This window comes from Vigna unguiculata, chromosome 6 (genome assembly GCF_037176805.1).
Source record: "Vigna unguiculata cultivar grain cowpea cultivar isolate G323 ecotype 2 chromosome 6, ASM3717680v1, whole genome shotgun sequence".
Classification (NCBI taxonomy): domain Eukaryota; kingdom Viridiplantae; phylum Streptophyta; class Magnoliopsida; order Fabales; family Fabaceae; genus Vigna; species Vigna unguiculata.
This window is the reverse complement of record NC_140797.1, coordinates 24,779,962-24,798,506: the sequence shown is the minus strand read 5'-3', so window position 1 is coordinate 24,798,506 and position 18,545 is coordinate 24,779,962. Positions and strand designations below refer to the sequence as shown.

Genomic DNA, 18,545 nt, shown 5'->3' with positions numbered 1-18,545 from the left:
ACAGAGCAAGTAAAGTAAAACTAATTTTCTATCTCTAACTAGCTCTAAACTAAACTAAACAACTTCATATTCACTAAACTATCTAATTAGATAAAATGAGGGCTCTGTGAATTGTGTGAATGTGCTAAGGGTTTCACTTTCACTTTCATAACTTCTAACAACTTTTAATAACTTCTAATAATACATTTAATATACTACCAACAGCTTTTAATATTGCATTTAATATTCAACTAACAACAACATATATAATAATTCCTTGATGACAGGAATATCAAAGGTAGGACTAGAGATTGATGGAATATGATTGTTATTAGCAAATATTGGAAGAAACAATCCTAGGTGATATCATTGGTAATATAGCCTTAAGAAATTTAGCATATAATAAGAGGGTACGTACAATTGTAGTCAGTCCATCCAATGGTCATATTTTCAAGATCATATACAACTAACTTGTTTGACAGCACCAAATCTGCAATAGGAAACAATTCCATGTAAATAAATGATTCTCATCCAATGACACTAGTTTCCAAAATGATCAGAAATTTTGAATTACCATCAATGAGGTTATGTCTATTATTAAATTTTACCACACAAAACAAGGAATGTACAAACATGATATGAAAGTTTTTAATTTAACAAAAACAGTTATCATATAACAGAAACAAACTCTTCAGCTCACAACATTATATGCAAGTTCTTAATTTAAGATAATAGACAATTAAGAATAGAATGCTCAAATAAAAACAATAACAACCAGTAAATAAATTATATTATAAGTGAATCATAATTCAATTTTCTTTTAATAACATTTCAGCTAAGCTGACAGCTCAAAGCAAACTTCGAAAATTTACCTCCAAGAATAATTATTTCCTGTCCATCCTTAGTTTGTGCCATACTTTTTTGCCAGCCAACACACCACATGTTTTCCTGAGTACCATGACAAAAGAAAAAGTAATATTAAGAAATAACAATATTGAACATCTGAAACATATTTTTCAAAATTGAAATTTTCTCCATATTATATATACTTACACATGCATCACTCCAATCATAAAAAAAATGTGCCGTACATTTCCTATAGAATATAATTTACTTTTTTAATAGTCTTTTTATAATACATTATGTGTATCTTTATTAGTATCTTTATTAGTATCTCCTTTCAATTTTAGAGCACATTATCATTTTTATCATTATTCTTCCTACATGCATAATGGGCTTCAACTTAATAATTGGTTCTCAAATTTTATTTTCTTTGTACCGGTTTACATTGGTTATGTGTAACATTTCAAATGAGAAATTCTTTATTAGTGAGAAAATGAAATAAAATTTGTAAATAAAGATTAAAATGAAAGGGTTACATATTTAGTTATTGGTGAACCATATTTCTTATATTCTTCTATGCTTTATAAGTGTTTGTGTATTTTATAAAATACTCATTGCCATTTTGTTTAGGTATCTATTCCAATGGATAAATCTTGGATTGTTAAGCCTCGGAATACAATTGAATACTCAATTGGTTTAAAAAAATTCTTAGATTTTGCTATTGAAAATGGGGCTATTGGAGATACAATTAAATGCCCATGTCCCAAATGTGGGTTTATGAAATGGCAAACTAGAGGCGCAGTTGAGGAGCACTTGATTTTAAAAGCATTTCGTAAAAATTATGTTATATGGAATCTTCATGGTGAAAAACAAATAGAAGATATTTCTAGTAATGAAGATGATATACAAGAGGCATTTCATTATGAAAATCCAATGGAAACAATGATCAATGAAGCATTTGGGCACTATAGGCAAGAAGGTATTAATCTAGGCAAAACACAACCATTGGGTGTAGATGATGTTTTGAATGAAAGGCCAAAGGAGGATCATAATGAGTTTATTGATTTTCTCAATGATGGAAATCAAACATTGTGTGACGGGAGCAAGTACACAAAATTAGAGTTTGTAATCAAATTATATCACATCAAGGTTTTGTGTGGATTAAGTGACAAGGCAATGACTATGATCCTAGATTTGTTAAAAGATGCATTTAATGAAGCCAACTTGCCTCTTTCTTTTTATGAGGCTAAGAAAACCATCAACAAACTTGGTCTTAACTATACCAAAATAGATGCATGTCCGAATGATTGTATGTTATATTTAAGAGATGATGAAAAAGATTTGCAAACATTCAAACATTGCAGTACATCTAGATGGAACCCAAAGAAGAAAAAAAAACAACCTGCAAAAGTTTTGCGTTACTTTCCATTGAAACCAAGATTGCAAAGATTGTTTATGTGTTCTAAGACTGTAGAGCATATGAGATGGCATTCTTTAGAGAACAAAGATGGGTTCATAAGGCATCCAAGGGACGGTGAGGCATGGAAAACATTTAGTTTATTGCATCCTGAGTTTGCTTCTGATCCTCAAAATGTTCGTTTAGGCCTTGCTAGTGATGGTTTTAATCCTTTTGGTACTATGAGTTCTACTTATAGTATTTGGCCAGTGTTTTTAATTCCATACAATCTTCCACCATGAATATGTATGAAGCACACTTCATTGATCCTATCCATGATCATTCCAGGCAAGCAAATGCCAGTAAATAATATTGATGTGTACTTACAACCCCTTGTGGATGAGTTACGTGAGCTATGGAATGATGGTGTGGAGACCTTTGATTCTTCATTGAATGAAACTTTTAGGATGCGAGTAGCTCTTATGTGGATAATTAGTGACTTTCCTGGCCTAGGCATTTTATCTGGTTGGAACACACACACAGGTTTAGCTTGCCCTACTTGTAACTTTGATGCAATACCTTGTCGTCTTCCTTATAGTAAGAAGTGGTGTTTTATGGGGCATCGTCGCTTTTTGAGTAGAAACCATAGATTCAGATTAAATCGTGTTCGCTTTGATGGAAGCACTGAAACAAGGAATCCACCACTAAAATTATCAGGATCTGACATTTTTAGGCAAGTTGAAAATATTAATGTTACATTTGGGAGAGGAGTAATTTTGGATGGTAGAGGAAAAAGATCTAGAGAAGAAGTTAAACAATGGAAAATAGAAGCATTTTCTTTGAACTTCCGTATTGGGAGTCTAATTTGTTACGCCATAATTTAGATTTCATGCATATTGAAAAAAATGTATTTGACAATTTGGTATATACTTTGTTAAATGAAAAGCCTAAATCCAAAAACAATGTAAATGCTCTGAAAGATTTAAAGGAAATGGGCATAAGAGAGGATCTTTGGCCAAATGATAATGGAAGATATCACCTTGCTTTGTTTTCACTAACTCGTGATACCAAAAAGTTGTTTCTCAAAACTTTGAAAAATGTTATAGTACCAGATGGTTACTCAAGTAACATTTCTAGATGTGTTGATGAGGTGCAACAAAAAATATTCGGGCTAAAAAGTCACGATTGCCATATTATTATGGAGTAATTACTACCGCTGATAATACGTAATTTGTTACCAAACCATGTCACTGCAACCTTGGTGGAGTTTTGCTCATTTTTTAAAGTCCTTTGTAGTAAAAGTTTAAATCCACAAGAACTTGAAATGCTTCAAGATCGCATTGTGCTAACACTTTGCCACTTAGAGATGTTATTCCCACCATCATTCTTCACGGTTATGGTTCATTTAACTGTCTATCTGGTAGAGGAAGAAAAACTTGGAGGTCCAATTCATTATCGATATATGTATCCTATAGAAAGGTAATGCTTAGTACTTTTAGATTAAGGTATCATTATCATAAATATCCAAGTTGTTTACTCTATTTATTTCCTGATTATTATTCTAGATACTTTGACCCAGTTTCACTGAATAAACTTTTTTTCCTCTTGGATAATCCCCATGCATTCTTTATATCTAGTTTTCACTGTTGTGATTCACTTTTGGTTTCTCATAAATATATGTAGCCATGCCAAAGGTGAAGCGTTTCCGAAATCCACAGAAATCATCACTTCAGCCTCCAGCCAATTCTTTACCATCAACAAATCCTGCACCAACAAATGAAACCTCATCACACACTTCAATAAGCACAACACCGCCAATAGATTCCTCATTGCCCACCGAGAACTCACAACAACCTGAAACATCTACAAAACATGCTCGACGTGAATCTTCATCATATTGGACTGTTCATGCAATAGGTATATGTCATATTTATTTTTACATGACCATAATTTTTAAAATTTTACTTATGGTTAAGTAAGTTGTTTTATCGTTAAAGACTTAGAAGGAGTTATCAAGAAAATTAAGGTGAAGGTCAGAGAAGTAAATAACTTACCTCGTGGGGAACGCATCATTGTGGACTTTGATGAGTTAGGCATGACAATTGGTGAAGGATAAGGCGTGCTTGCAGGATATTGTGGTACATTGAAAATTGATTGTAATTTGTTTCCAATTAATTTTTAAAGATGGTCTGGGAAAACAGGTATGCCTGACACTTACTTTTTGGAATGCTTTAAGGAAATATTACAGGTATATCTTTATGCATGTATGACCTTATATCTTTTGTAAATGTTACATTTACTCAAATGTTTACACACTAACTATGTCTTCTTTTTTCAAAAGCCTCGGTTTTGTTTTAAGACTGGTGAAGCTAGTGCACAACAGTATTGCAAACTAACTCTCAGTAGGAAGTGGGCTGCACATAGGCAGAATTTATGGAATGAGTTCTATGATCCAACAAAAAGCAAAAATGAAATCATAAGCAATGTGCCAAATGGTATAGACAGAACTCAGTGGGCTCATTTTGTTACTTATCGTCTAAAACCGGAAACATTGGTACAAGTTACATTATTTTGAATGGTGTGAATTGTTTGTGTAGATATTTTTTTATTGTTGTGTGAACTTGCAATTTTTTTGTTCATAGGAGATTTGTAAAAAAAAAATAGAGAAAATCGCAAAAAGCAAGTAATTCCTCATACCGATGGTTCTAAACCTATGTCAAGAAGAAGACATGAGATGGTAATGATATTAGTTAACATGACACTATACTATTTTTTAATTTTTACTATTTAACTTAGCTTCTCTTTTTATTTAGCTTTTGGAAACTGGACAACTGCCTAGTCGGGGAAAGTTATACATTGATACTCATAAAAGAAAGGATGGATCATTTGTAAATGATGATGCAAAGGCTATATCGGTTAGTTGTACCATAATATGATATTTTCGTGCATTTTCCTTCAATGTTTAGCGTTTTCACTACATATTGTTGTATGCCTATAGGAACAAATTGAAGTGGGTTTGACTCAAAGCACTAATGATGAATCAGATGTTTCCCCTAATGATGTTGTTGGTAAAATGTTATGCCTAGAGCATTCTGGGAGGGTGCGATGCATAGGTTTAGGAGTAGCTCCTACTAACTCATTTAGAAATACAAGATTTCGACTTTCGGATTTAAGCATTGCTTCATCTAGTGCTGCCACATCATCAACATTTTCTGATCAGTGGCAACAGAAGTACACTAATTTAGAATCCCAAATTCAAACCACCTTGGGTGCACTAAAAGCCTACATGATAATGAAGGAGGGAAAGATCCCTGATGAATTAACTGCCTTCTTTGATCCTCAACCACAAGTAAGTTATGTCCAGCCTTTGGAAACTAATTATCTTGGTACTTATTTGTGAGGTGATTTTTGATACAAGAATTATATTGTATCGGTGTGAGTTAATCATCGATACCAAATAATCATGATTTTTGTGCAGGTCAATGATCTAGTAATAAACTATTTTAGTATATGCATGTTGATTTCATGATTTGAGGTTGACTTCCTTCTTGCAGCTAATATTTATCTTTTATAATTTCAACAAACAGGTGATGCAAATGAGCCTGAGTCTTCTATGGGTACAAGAGGATCATCTGGTGGTAGCAACATTTAGGATGTTGATGATGTTTTTTAGGATGAAACTATTTTAGTGTATTATGAACTTTGAGTAAGTATGGATTAAGTTGTCATTGTTTCAATTTAAATTGCTTTTATGTTAATATGTTGATTTTGAGAATCAAAAGTTCTAATGATATATATTTGAGCACTTTGGTTGAAGTATTTGATTGAAGTTTACAAAAAATATTGTTGATGTAAAAATATAAGTACCTCAAATGATGACATACATTGTCAAGTATAATAGGAAATTCTAATTACAAACAAAATATTGTTTTTTTATGAGATTTGAATAATGCAAGAAAAATACAGTATTAAATCTACAAATTAAATAATACAAACGAAACAGGTTAAAATTTTTATAGTATAATCCTCAAATTGAGGAGGGTATTAACCCCCACAAAAAAATGAAAAATAGGAATTTTAAAATCAAATAGGTTTATGGAAATAAAGGAGGTTTTAAACCTCTACAAAATAATAGTCATGAATAGGAGAGGTTATAACCCTCCATTAAAAAACTTCCACAATATAAACATGATACCAGGGGTTATAGAAAACCTCCACAAATAACTTGTGGTGAACCTAACTGTGGAGGTTTGAAAAACCCCTGCAAATTATTTTGTGGAGGGTAAAAACCCCCACTAAAGGAAATTAAAACCTCCACAATTTAGCTTTTTTTTTGTAGTGTGTGGCATACAAACTAAAATTGTTGTTTTAGAAGTGTGCTAAAAAAAGTCTAGTGCATGAGTGTATTTTGGCTTGCAATTTTGCCAAATCTATTTCTAATTAGGACACAGTGATAGCAGCGGGCCTAGGCCATTTGGTGCAGAATTTCTTCAAAACCTCCTTTGCCTCTTGCAATTGACAACAACTGGTCTAGTCAATTTGGTGTAGGACATCAACCTTGTCGCTTAAGCGAAACAATTTGGCGCAGTAGGTGGTGACAATCTTGGAAGCAAATTGGTTAGTGGACCACCCAAGACTTGTACCGTTGCATTCAATTCCAATTTGGTGAAGCAGTTCAGACTCCTTTTAGTGCACAATTTAGAGTGTTCCAAGTAGTGCAGATTGGAAAATGGATGTTGCTTTCATTGGTGTAGAACAAAGTGGTTGTGGCAGCAAACTAAATAGGTGAATTAGCAACGTGCTTGCTGAAAATTCAGTGCTGCAACTGCTTTAGGCAGTAAGTGAAAATTGTGGTGCCACTTGAACTAAATTTTTGGCACGTTCCAACTTATGTGTGTGGAATCGATTTGGTGCAAGCGTGGACCCTTGGCTGAATTTGATGAATTAGAAACTGCATACCTTTTAATTGTTTCAGTGGCTCTTTAGTCCATGCGGTGCTAATCACAAGACCAGGTTTGAAGGGTGTAGATAATTGCAAAGGAAGGATTCCGTGATTTGGGATTCCTTGTTGCGGGAGTGGTGCACACCAAATGGCAATTGAAGCAGATTCATTTGGTGGTGGATGAAATTGAAATTTTCTCTGACGTTGGTGTAGCAGGCACGTGGTTCACATTGTTTGCTAAAATTAAGTGCCAAATAGATAGCTTGGACAACAACTTTATTCGGTGCCAGCCACATATGCATGTGGTCCATTCGGTGCAATTAAATTTGGTGCAGCAACAACACAATTCTGTCTTGGGGCAATGGTTTTTATTGGATGCAATCAATTAGCATGCAATTTTAGTGCCAAACGTTGTTGCGTGACAATATTTGGCCTTAGGCGGTGGCACTATAATTGTTTATTACAGCGGTGCAAGACATGGCATCAAGTTTTCTTGCAACACATTCCAAATTTTTACTGCTGCAGTAGTAAGGATGCTATTTGTTTTTGTTTTGGCATGTTGTAGTGCATAATCTGATGCAATGTTGGTGCAGCACGGGTGCTTGGTTCACTCGTTTCCAAGCAATGCAGTAGTTTTGTGGAAGCGGTGGCACGTTTAGTAAAAGGAAGCAATTGAATTTATGTTTGTGGGAAAGTAGCTTTTGGATTTGGAACACTGGATTGCAAGATTGAAACGTGGCTAATTGAAGAGTGCTTTTTGGCAGCTTTGATGTGCATAATTTGGTTGAGGCAACGTTTCCAATTATTAGCAGCCTCTCATTTATCCTCATAGCTGCAGAAATTTTGTTTGATATGGTGCAGAGTTTGATTGGACAACAACCAATACCTTGAGAGGTTATAGCTTGAAGCAACACTGAATTGGTGTTGTGGGGCAATAACAATTTTCTCTTCTCTGCTTTTTAGTGGTGCCTTTAATTATCATAGTTGCCCACCCTTTGATTTATGCACTTGGCTGTAAACGTTCTGGCCTATACTGAGCAGCAACCACTCTCATTTATCCATTTGGCAACAACTTCCTCGGTGCATATTGTGGTGCTTCGTCACTTTTTCTAGTTCAATTTCTAGTGCCTTCTAGCATTATACTTTGCCTAATTCTTACCATTTAGAGTCATTATTTGTTCACCTTTGCTTTGCTTTGAGTTTTTTGTCTATCATATTCCTTTGCGTTTGCTTTTCCTTTGTTTCTTGTGTTGTGGGACAGTGTGCCTTAAGCTAAATTGTTGAAAATATTGTTTGTGGGAGTTTGAATGGATCATCACAGTTTAGCTTGAGTATTTTCTTTCACATTTCCAGTAGTAATTCTAAATACTTTGTTTAAATTACTCTTGTCTTTTAAAGTGTTTTTCTCGTTGTCAGGGTCTTAGTTTGTCACATATTCACTCTCTTTGGTTTAACACTTTCTTGCTTTTGGTGCTTTTTTAGTTTGTCTTCAAATTCCCTTGGTTTTGTCTTGGAGTTTTCCTTTCCTTGGCTTCTTGAGTTGAGCTTAGATCTGCTACATCTTTCACTCTGATGTTGAATTCTAGATGGGTTGATTGGAGGTTCTTTGAAGAACTGAACAGGAACTTGAGAGCGAGTGAATACACTTTGAGAGTAAAACACAAGTGGAATTGAGTGTAAACACATAAGGAGTGGTGAGACCCATTTGATAATTTTATCTACGTTACTTTTGCTAACCACTTATTGTGTTTTGTGTTAGTTCTTGTTTCCTCTCTTTCATTGCATGAATTAGCAATTTTGAGCACTCCACAATGTTCCATACACGTTCGACTTTGATGGAGGATATCAACTTCATTGTGTCCAGAATCATCAGGCTGAATACCAAACTTGGGGAACATAGAAAGGAGCACAAACATGATAGAGGATCATTGCCAAGCGACAAAGCAAGTGCAATTAGGTACACCAAGTGTGAAGGATATGGACACGAAAATTATTAATGTCCTTACTAGAACGCAAACTCTTCAGGAACTCCAAGATTACATTGTATACTTAAAAGAGGTGAAAATGAGTGTTAGGAAAAAGCTCGAAGTCAAACAAGGACAACAAGCACAAAGGGAGAGAGAAAATGCAAAAAAAGTACTAAAGGAAATGTGGGAAAAAGCCAAACAAGAGAAACAACTAAAGAAGCGAGAAGAGAAAGAGCGAAGAGAAAAGGAAGAAGACGAACAAAGAGAAAAACACGAGAAGAAGTCTCTCCTCACACCCTTGACATGCATGGTTGAGATGAAATCCTTAAAGGGGGATGATAATGCGTTAAATTGTTGTTCTCATTCACATCATGATATTGCATTTTCATTGGGAACATTTACTAACCCATCTCTTTTTGTCTTAATGCCTAGGGAAGACTTATACATTAAGGAGCAATGGCATAAGCAATGGGGTGAGGAAAAGATGATAGAAAAGGCAGCAACAACATGGGCCAAACATGAACCTGACTTTAATCATCTGATTGTGTGTTTGGCCTATCATGAAAATCCTGAAGAATTTTGGGGACACTCTTTTTCTATTTTGATAATTATGGATTGTTCTCCTTTTTGTTTCACAGTGAATAGTATACTTGTGGTTAAACTCTTTGACATGTTCTGCAGGTTTATCTTTGATCCTGGAGGACAATCTCTAAGCACCTTGATAATAAGAGATTGGGCTCTCCATGATCCCAATCTCATCTTTTCTAGATAACATTTTATTTCTGTTTTTAGACTATTCTGGTTTTGCGTGCTTCTCAGCACTTGTATGTTTGTTTATAGGTAATAAAGCGCTAAAATTCGAGGTCGAATTTTCTCCAACCCAGAGGCAATGATGGAGGCGTTGTTCGGGATCGTCAAGGGATTAGAAAACAGATGATGGAATCATGCCCAGGATCTTCAAAGAGATCTCAAATTAACTTCAGATCGTAGAATAAGAACTCTTTTATATTTTTTTAGTAATGTTTTTGTTTGGGCATTTTCGAACCTTTAGTTATGTTGGGCCTTTTTTGTGTTTCGACCCATAGTATATAAGCCCTTGTGAGACACAATTGTATTCAGATTTGAGTTTTATGAAACAGTGAGTTTTCTCTCAAGTCTCGAGGTTCTCCCCAGAACCACCGATCCTTATCTTTGAATCTCTGATTCAAAGTGGCGGATCTTCCTCACTTATCTTGGAATCTCCACCATGTGGCGTGAATTCCTCCCGTCCCGAAAACTCCCAAATCGACTTCCTCCATTTTCCCCATTCGTTCTAGGGTTCATACCCATTTTCGTTCTAGACGAATTTCACCCCAAATCCGAGACGATGCTTCATTAATGTGTGTAAACAAAGCATGCAGAGCCGAAAAAACATAGAGAGTGCATACATAAGGGAAGATATTGGAGGTGAATGCAATAAAATGCATGATTTTGCTTAACTTGCATTGTACAAATTTTCAGTATGCAAGTGATACTACACAATACAAGTAGTTTGACTTATGTTAGTATGTTATTTTGAATCTAAAAGAAGACAAGTCTACAACTTATCTTCGATATTACTTTAATTACTTCAGTTTGTTTCATACTAGATAGTCTTTGACTATTAATCATAACTTTTTATGGTTATTTTATGATATGGTAGTGAATAATGGTCATTTGTTTTTTGGATTCTAAGTGTGTTTATTTTGGGTATAGGAAATGAAGACGAAAAATGAAAACTTTTTTTTTTGTATATAAAAAAAATCTACTTTAACTACGGCCCCTGAATTTTTTTGTTAAGATTCAGCCACTGGTTATCTCATAAAAATTTATTAAAATATATATATATATATATATATATATATATATATATATATATATATATATATATATATATATATATAACAAACTACACCAAATCCATGATTAAAAAAAAGTAAGCCTTATAAAATATATTATAAAAAATATATAAAAACATTTTATGAAAAATATTTTAAATAAATATATAAAAAGCACTTATAGAGTTTCTATGAATAAAAGCCAATATGACTAACGTAACCACATCATGATTTCCTTTGCAAAGAAGATGAAAAACTTTGAACTCCACATGTCACTCATCAGTTGCACCATAAACATGCATGATGCAAACTATACTATAAATCATTAGAAGTTCTTTTAAAAGTTTATGATAATTTAATATAAATTAAGCATATATAAAATTGTTATGAATTAATGGTCATCCATTGATTTGATACAATTAATCATATGATTGATATGATTTGTTACATTTACTCATATGATTAATTACTATTTTATGAGGTTTAAATATTTGCATTCACTATTTTATTTGTATACTTTATTTAAATTTTGTATCTATTAATAAGACTTTTTCTACTACAAATAAGACACACAGAAAAGTTGTTTTTGATTCTCTACTCTTCCTTTTCTTCTTCTCTCAATTATTAGCTTGCTTTATTTTATTACACTTTATCAGCATGATGCTCTAACCAATTATGCATTAGTGAGTGTATTTTCTCTCTCATAACAGTGTTTTGCATGTCTTAATCAAGACTCTTTCTAATTCTTTCTTCATTTACAATTTTATCTTATATTCTTATTTTTTTGTGATAAGAGTGATTTGACTTTATCAATTTTTATCTCTGTTATTTTTATTATGATTATTATTAATATTTTATATGTTAGTTCTAAACATGTCAAATCTTGCAAAATTTGAATTTGTGGTCTTTGATATTACAAGGAAGAATTACTTATATTGAATATTTGATGCTAAAACACATTTATATGTAATGGGTTGGTGATGCCATTAAAAAAAGAAATAAAGCATTTGAGCAACTAATTTACTCTTGCAACAACAATATCGTGAAAAGAGTTTTCACAAATATTATGAATTTATTTAATGCCTTTTTATGGCCGAACAAAACAATGAAGCTTTTGATGAAAAATCATGAGATCTGCCTGATTGGTTCTGCTCCATTCCCATAAATGAATGCAACAATACTTTTATTAATATTTTCATGTTCATAGTCATGGCCTTAGTTGTGGTTGTGGTCATGCTAGAGATCATGGTTATGGACATGGTCATAAAGGAAGTTTCAAAGAGACGTTTTATCATTAGAAGGGGAATAATAATGTGAAAAGTGGAAAAGAAAAAAGTGAAAATAACGGCAAATAAGATAAAAATATAAGTTATCATTGTGTGGTAAAGGTCATTTGAGTTTTACTTGTTGTAAACCAGAACATCTTGAAAAATGAGGAAGAGAACATAGAAACACAATTTGCTTATAAAGATGGTGATTTTTATTATGGCCATATGGATGCCACTTGATATTTTTGTTTTCACATATTATGTTCTTAATTTTAAGACAATTCTTGTATGTAATTAGAGACCAATGATAATTTTTCATTCATAATAGTGACTTATTAGTAACCAAAATTTTTTTATTTTGTAAATTGGTAACTAAATTGGTCACTATAGTGACTAACAACTTTTGGTCACTAAGAATAGTTACTAATGTGGCATTTTTTTGTTGTGTTAGGTATATGCATTAGGTAAAATTTGTGATGTATATGTATCTTGACTTGTATATGGGAGGGTTTTGATTCAATTGTGTAATTGGTATGCCTGAATGGAAATGAGGTTACTTAATTGAAATTGGTGTGTATTTTTGTTGATTGAGGTATGTTATGGTACCTTGAGTGTTTAACATTATCTAAAAATACAAATTTGTGTGTTTGCGTTATGCAGACTCACTAGGCGAGCCCTCTTCTTATTAGGCAATGCACAATTCGGGTTTGATAGTGAGTCAAGCAAGGCCTGCTCATTGGGTGAGCATACTCTCGTTGAGCAACAATCAAATTTGAGTTTAGTAGAGAGTCAAGAGATGAGGTCTCGCTATGGGTGGCAATGTAGGTTAGCTTGGCCCGTTTAGGCCCAACCTGCACTTGACCCACAAAACGCGGTCTGGGCTAGCCCGTCTCGCATTTTCAACGCGGGATAACAAGTCTAACATGTCTCGTACATGTGCAGGCCCGTGGGCCAACCCATCTATTCTTTTTTTTTAAAAAAAAAAAAACATTATCATAAAGCTTTCAATGTTCAAGAAATTGGGAAACTTTAACAAGTTCACAAAATTAAGCAAAGATTTTGGGGAGTTGAATGATAAATTGATAATTAAAAATTTTCATTATATTCATATTTGTACTTTGTCATACACGATGTATTCATCAAATTTTATTACATTCAAAAATATATAATACTTGTCTTTTCTAGTTATACAAGAATTTAGAACGTTCATACAAAAGTCCAAAAGATTTTGAATTGTATGATTGTTTGAGATTTTGGCTTCTAAGGATAAAGTGCAAATCTTTATTAGTGTAGTGTTATGCATTGACTAGGTATACATATTGGTCATAAGCTATCTTATACTCTACTAGGCTTACAAACTCACATAGAATGTCGTAATATAGGTGGTAAGAATTGAAAGAGGTCTTATGACGAGAACTAGGGTGAGATCCCTTATTTGGTGAAGTCATAAGTTAAGTTATCAAATTCCATAGAATGTGTTTGTGTGTTTTTATGATTACTACAATAATACCTTAGTTCTTAATCTATTTTACAATTATTATTATTTCAAAAGTTTAACACTTTTAATTGTGTGCACGTCAAAAATCATCGTAGCTGTGGACAAAATTCTAACATTAAAATCAAACTTTACCAAAAAATTTAAGGTAAGAAAAAATATAAAAATAAAATAAATTTATGTCATAATGATGAAACGTAAATGTGGAGGCAAAGTAGTTCCCATGAAAATAAAAAGCAATCTCAAAGTTGCCATACAAAATAAATAATGAGTGTGACGGAAGCCCTCCACCAAAGAGAAGTTAACGTATGGTTTTATTGATTGAAAAAGTGATACACAAGGAGTGTATTTATATACAATTCAAGTGATACCAAATTGACAATTTAATTTCAGAAAGTTTTTTGAACATATCTCTTGTTATACTGTATCACATGGAAATATCTTCTGTTTTATTATATGTTTGGTTTTGAATTTGAATGGAGACCTTATTACATTAAAATATGGTTGTATGTTTGAATTAGGTGTAAACTCACTTATAAAGTTACCAAAATTCATTAATATTTAATATTTAACAATGTTGGAGATTTTATATCTATTAATAATATAGTCAAATTATAATATATAACATCTTAGGAAATGACTAAATTTTACAAAGCTTTAATAAGATGAAATGTTATATATATATATATATATATATATATATATATATATATATATATATATTATATTTAGTTGATGTAGATTCTTTAACTCACCCTTCAAGCTGAAGATTAGACATCTCACAAGTGTGGGACTAAAGGAGAATCATATTACAGGTTATGATCATGTATTAGGTGGATTTATACATAACCCAATTTTACAAAAGTAGCTTAGCAAGGTAAACTTTTCACTCACTAATATATTATAATTTAACCATATCACAAGTTAATGTAGAATTTACAATATTCTCATCATGTCGAGAACATCAAGTGTGAGAAGAGAGGGGAAGCAAAAAGAATATCAGAATGATAGATAACATATTATTTTTCGAAAATAAGATAGTTTATTGAATTATAATATCTATAATATCTACAAACACAATAAATGATAATACATAATATCTAATTATATTTTATTTAATATCTCCTCAAGTTAGAGAATAGGTATTTATGATTACCAACATGCCAATAAAATGATTGAAGACAATACTTAAAATTACCTTTGTAAATGTGTTTGTTATTAGATGTTCAGATTTGAAATAAGTGAGAGTGAATAGGTGTTTTTTACCTACCTCTTAAATAAAATAACAATCAATATTTGTATGTTTGAATCTTTTAAGGTGGAGGATTTAGAAGCAAGTTGCATTTGTTATAACATTGTAACATATTTATGTTAATTAAAACTTCAAAATGTTTAAGTAATCGTTGTAGCCAAATCATTTTTCTAGTCACTGAGGATAAGACTTGTGAACTTGAGTGGACACCTAAGGGAAAAAGATGACATGTGTTGTTGTTTGGAAAAAAAGACCTTGACCTTGAGTGGACTTGAAGAACTTTAACAAGTGATGGACTATAGTTAAATATGTGGTCAATGAATTCTTCATGTATTGACTTGTGAACTATAAAGGTAATGTCTGACTTGAAAATAGTCAAGTACATAAGTCTTCTAATTAGTCTTCTACATATAGAAGGATCCTTAAAAGGATCATTATCATTGATGCTAAGTTTTAAACTAGGATCCATATATGTAGTGTAACTACTTTGCTACCTAAGAAAGCAATATCATCAAATAATGATAAAGTATATTTTCTCTTACTCAAAGAAATAATACTTTTGTTGCATCTGAAAATTTCCAAGTATAAGAAGTATTAGAGAGAACTAAAGATCTTTATTTGGAACAAGGAAACCAATATTGTTAACATAAAAAGAATTAGAAGTTGTTAGGTGATGCCATCCACATAAACAAGAAAATATGACCAATGAAGAGCCAAAACCATAAAAGAATAAAGAATAATCATATTTAGATGATGTAAAATTGTGTTGTTGTAATGTTAAGGAGAACTTGCACAACCATTGTTTGGAGGTTTCATATACAAACTTATTTAACTTGCAATTTTTTTGTTGTTGTTTGTAACCTTGGGAATCCATGTATACTATCTCAAATAATTTCACCATATAATAATGCATTGCTGGTATCTATTTGTTGTATGTTCTAAAGACCAAGTGTCATTAACTTCCAAAGCCATAGTCTATAGAGTCATAACATCTCTTCATTAAGGGTATGACATTTCCTAATGATAGACTTGAGGATCATAAGTAGTGAAAAATTGATTGATAAAAGTTTTACATTTTGGATTGAGTTTGTCTAGAGAATTAAAAAAAAAATTAAATGGGACAAGGTTTGAGGTGTTAAAGCACATAAAGTCAGAAAAAAAAGAGGCTTTCTTACATAGTCTTGATGATAATCAAATAAAAGCATCAAGTCCATTAATTATGTACATTAATGTTTCAGATGCACAATGAGACTCATTAGTTGATGAACAACAAAGTATTCAAGGAATTATCATATCATCAATAAAGGAGGAAGGATCACTAAAAGAAGTGACTCCCTTGAAAAAAAAATGTTTCATGAAAAGCACATCCCTTGAAATAAAAATAAAATAGTTTTCTTAGTCTCTAGATTGTACAATTTGTATCCATTGCAGCCTCCAGGATAACCAACAAAAAATGGATGAAATGGTGTGAGGAAAGTCACTACAAAAGCCAAATATCCAAAAAGCTTTTAAAGAGTAATCATCAGGTTTGAATCCATATAAAACCTAATAAGATATTTTTTTGTTGTAGTTCCAAAAAAAGAGGACCATATTAATTAGAAAGACATTAATGGAAATACAATCCCTAATAATTGACCTATTAATTGGAGACATTAGTGAAAAAAAAATGTTTTATTGCATTAGAAACTTCAAATTCGCGTGTCATAAAAATATTCAAGTAAATCTAATACAATCATCTAGCAAGGTTAAGAAAACATGCTTACCATGATAAGTAAGCTTACCACAAGGCCTTCAAATGTCATAATGTAATATATCAAATAATGTTTTATACAACTTGTCAAGCAAGGTGAATGATAATATTCCGAACTTAACAAGGGGACAAATTTATTAGAAGTACAGAAATTATATGAAATATCAATAAGAATTCCATTACCTTAAAGTCAATTAAGAAATTTATTAAAGACATGTCCAACCTATAATTTCACAAGTATTCTTACAAGATTTGATATTCTAAAAAGTGACATTAATTACCATTTGACATTTAAAGTGCTTTCAATTTAAGATATATAATATATTTATGAGATATTTGATTATCTAGAAACATTTTAGTCGTTTTAATTTGTCAATGTCTTTTAAACAAATAAGCTAAGCAAATAACGAATAATGAGACAATAAAACAATTAAGGAAGTTAAATAAAAATGTATCAGACGAGGTCTTATAGCTATCTGATAGAAGTATGCGTTGATAAAAAAAGGTTGCTGCAAGACAATGAATAACTTGGGTCGTTTGATTAAGTATCGTTTGATCAATACATTACAAGTATCATTTGACTAGTGAAGTATATTACAAGTATCTCTCGATTAATACATTACAAGTATCATCTTATTAGTGTATTATGATTATTGCCTAATTAGTGTATTATGAGTATCATCTAATAAATATATTTTCAACTATCATCTAATGAAACCAATCCATTTGTCATGTATGAGTCATCCAACACGTATCATTTGGTAGACCTCATCTACATCTATAATTAAAAATATGAAGATTTGATGAATCCAATCTTAGCATTAACAAATCTTCACACTACAAGAAAATCATTAAATAACAACCAATTTTAGAGACAAAAATAATTGGTCACCACAGATACTAATTTATAAACTACAAATAATTGGTCTCTAAAATAGTCACTATTATGAATCAAAAAAATTATAATTACTGACCATTTAGATTCTAAATTGATCACTAACATTTGATGAAGGATTATCTTGTTCCTTTTTAAGATTATTGAATATGGTGTGAATTGATTAAGAAAGCAAAGCGAAATCCCCTCTGGACATTAAGATAGCAAGCTATCTAGATGTGAAGGTTCCTTTCACAAAGCTCAATAGAAGAAAATGATGGATTGATTCAAAACAAAAAGGAAATGGAAAGCACATAAACCATAGAAAACCAAGAACCATTAAAAGAAGAAGAAAACATAAAATGGAAAGGAAAGAAATGGTAAAAATGTGAGAAGCACGCCACTACAAGGCTAGGCTAGAAGCCATGACAACCTTGAAGATGAGTGGATGTGTGCCGCCACTTGCTATGCAAGATAAGGCTTAAAAGTATTCACTCCCAAGGGAGGAAACTCTCACAAATGGTTGAGACACAAGAGTGTTTTTACTTCAAAATGTTCAACCCTTTTACATGTCTAGGAGCACCCCTTATATAGAAGAGTTTAGGGGTCTCTAAGCAAATAAAAGATACCTAAGGATGTCTCTACAAAAACCTAACCCTAGCTTCTAGAAACTAGGTCAAATAAGGTTACAAAAAATGAGAGACAAAAGAGCTAACTATGGTGTGTGCAAGGCTAATTTCGTTCTAGCACAAAAGGAGACAAAAAATGTGTCTCATATGTCTCCAAAAAGTGGCCAAAGTGTGCTAAAAACAAAGGAGACCAAAGGTACATAGGTACACTTGCTTCATGCCTTTTACTTTATGCTTTATGCCTTTGCTTTACTCTCTCCTCCACATCATTTATGCTCCCCAATCACCATGCGC

The 18,545-nt window shown here is 32.2% G+C and overlaps 2 pseudogenes across 1 annotated transcript; both read left to right on the top strand.

The window, feature by feature from the left end:
• Positions 1-1,701: 1,701 nt before the first annotated feature.
• On the top strand, positions 1,702-3,160 carry LOC114188386 (uncharacterized; annotated as a pseudogene).
• Positions 3,161-3,835: 675 nt separating this feature from the next.
• Positions 3,836-6,037, top strand: LOC146885672 (uncharacterized; annotated as a pseudogene). Its single transcript, XR_014995463.1, has 6 exons — positions 3,836-4,135; positions 4,216-4,466; positions 4,560-4,772; positions 4,861-4,955; positions 5,032-5,133; positions 5,217-6,037. The product of XR_014995463.1 is annotated as an uncharacterized LOC146885672 (transcript).
• The last annotated feature ends 12,508 nt before the right edge of the window (positions 6,038-18,545 follow it).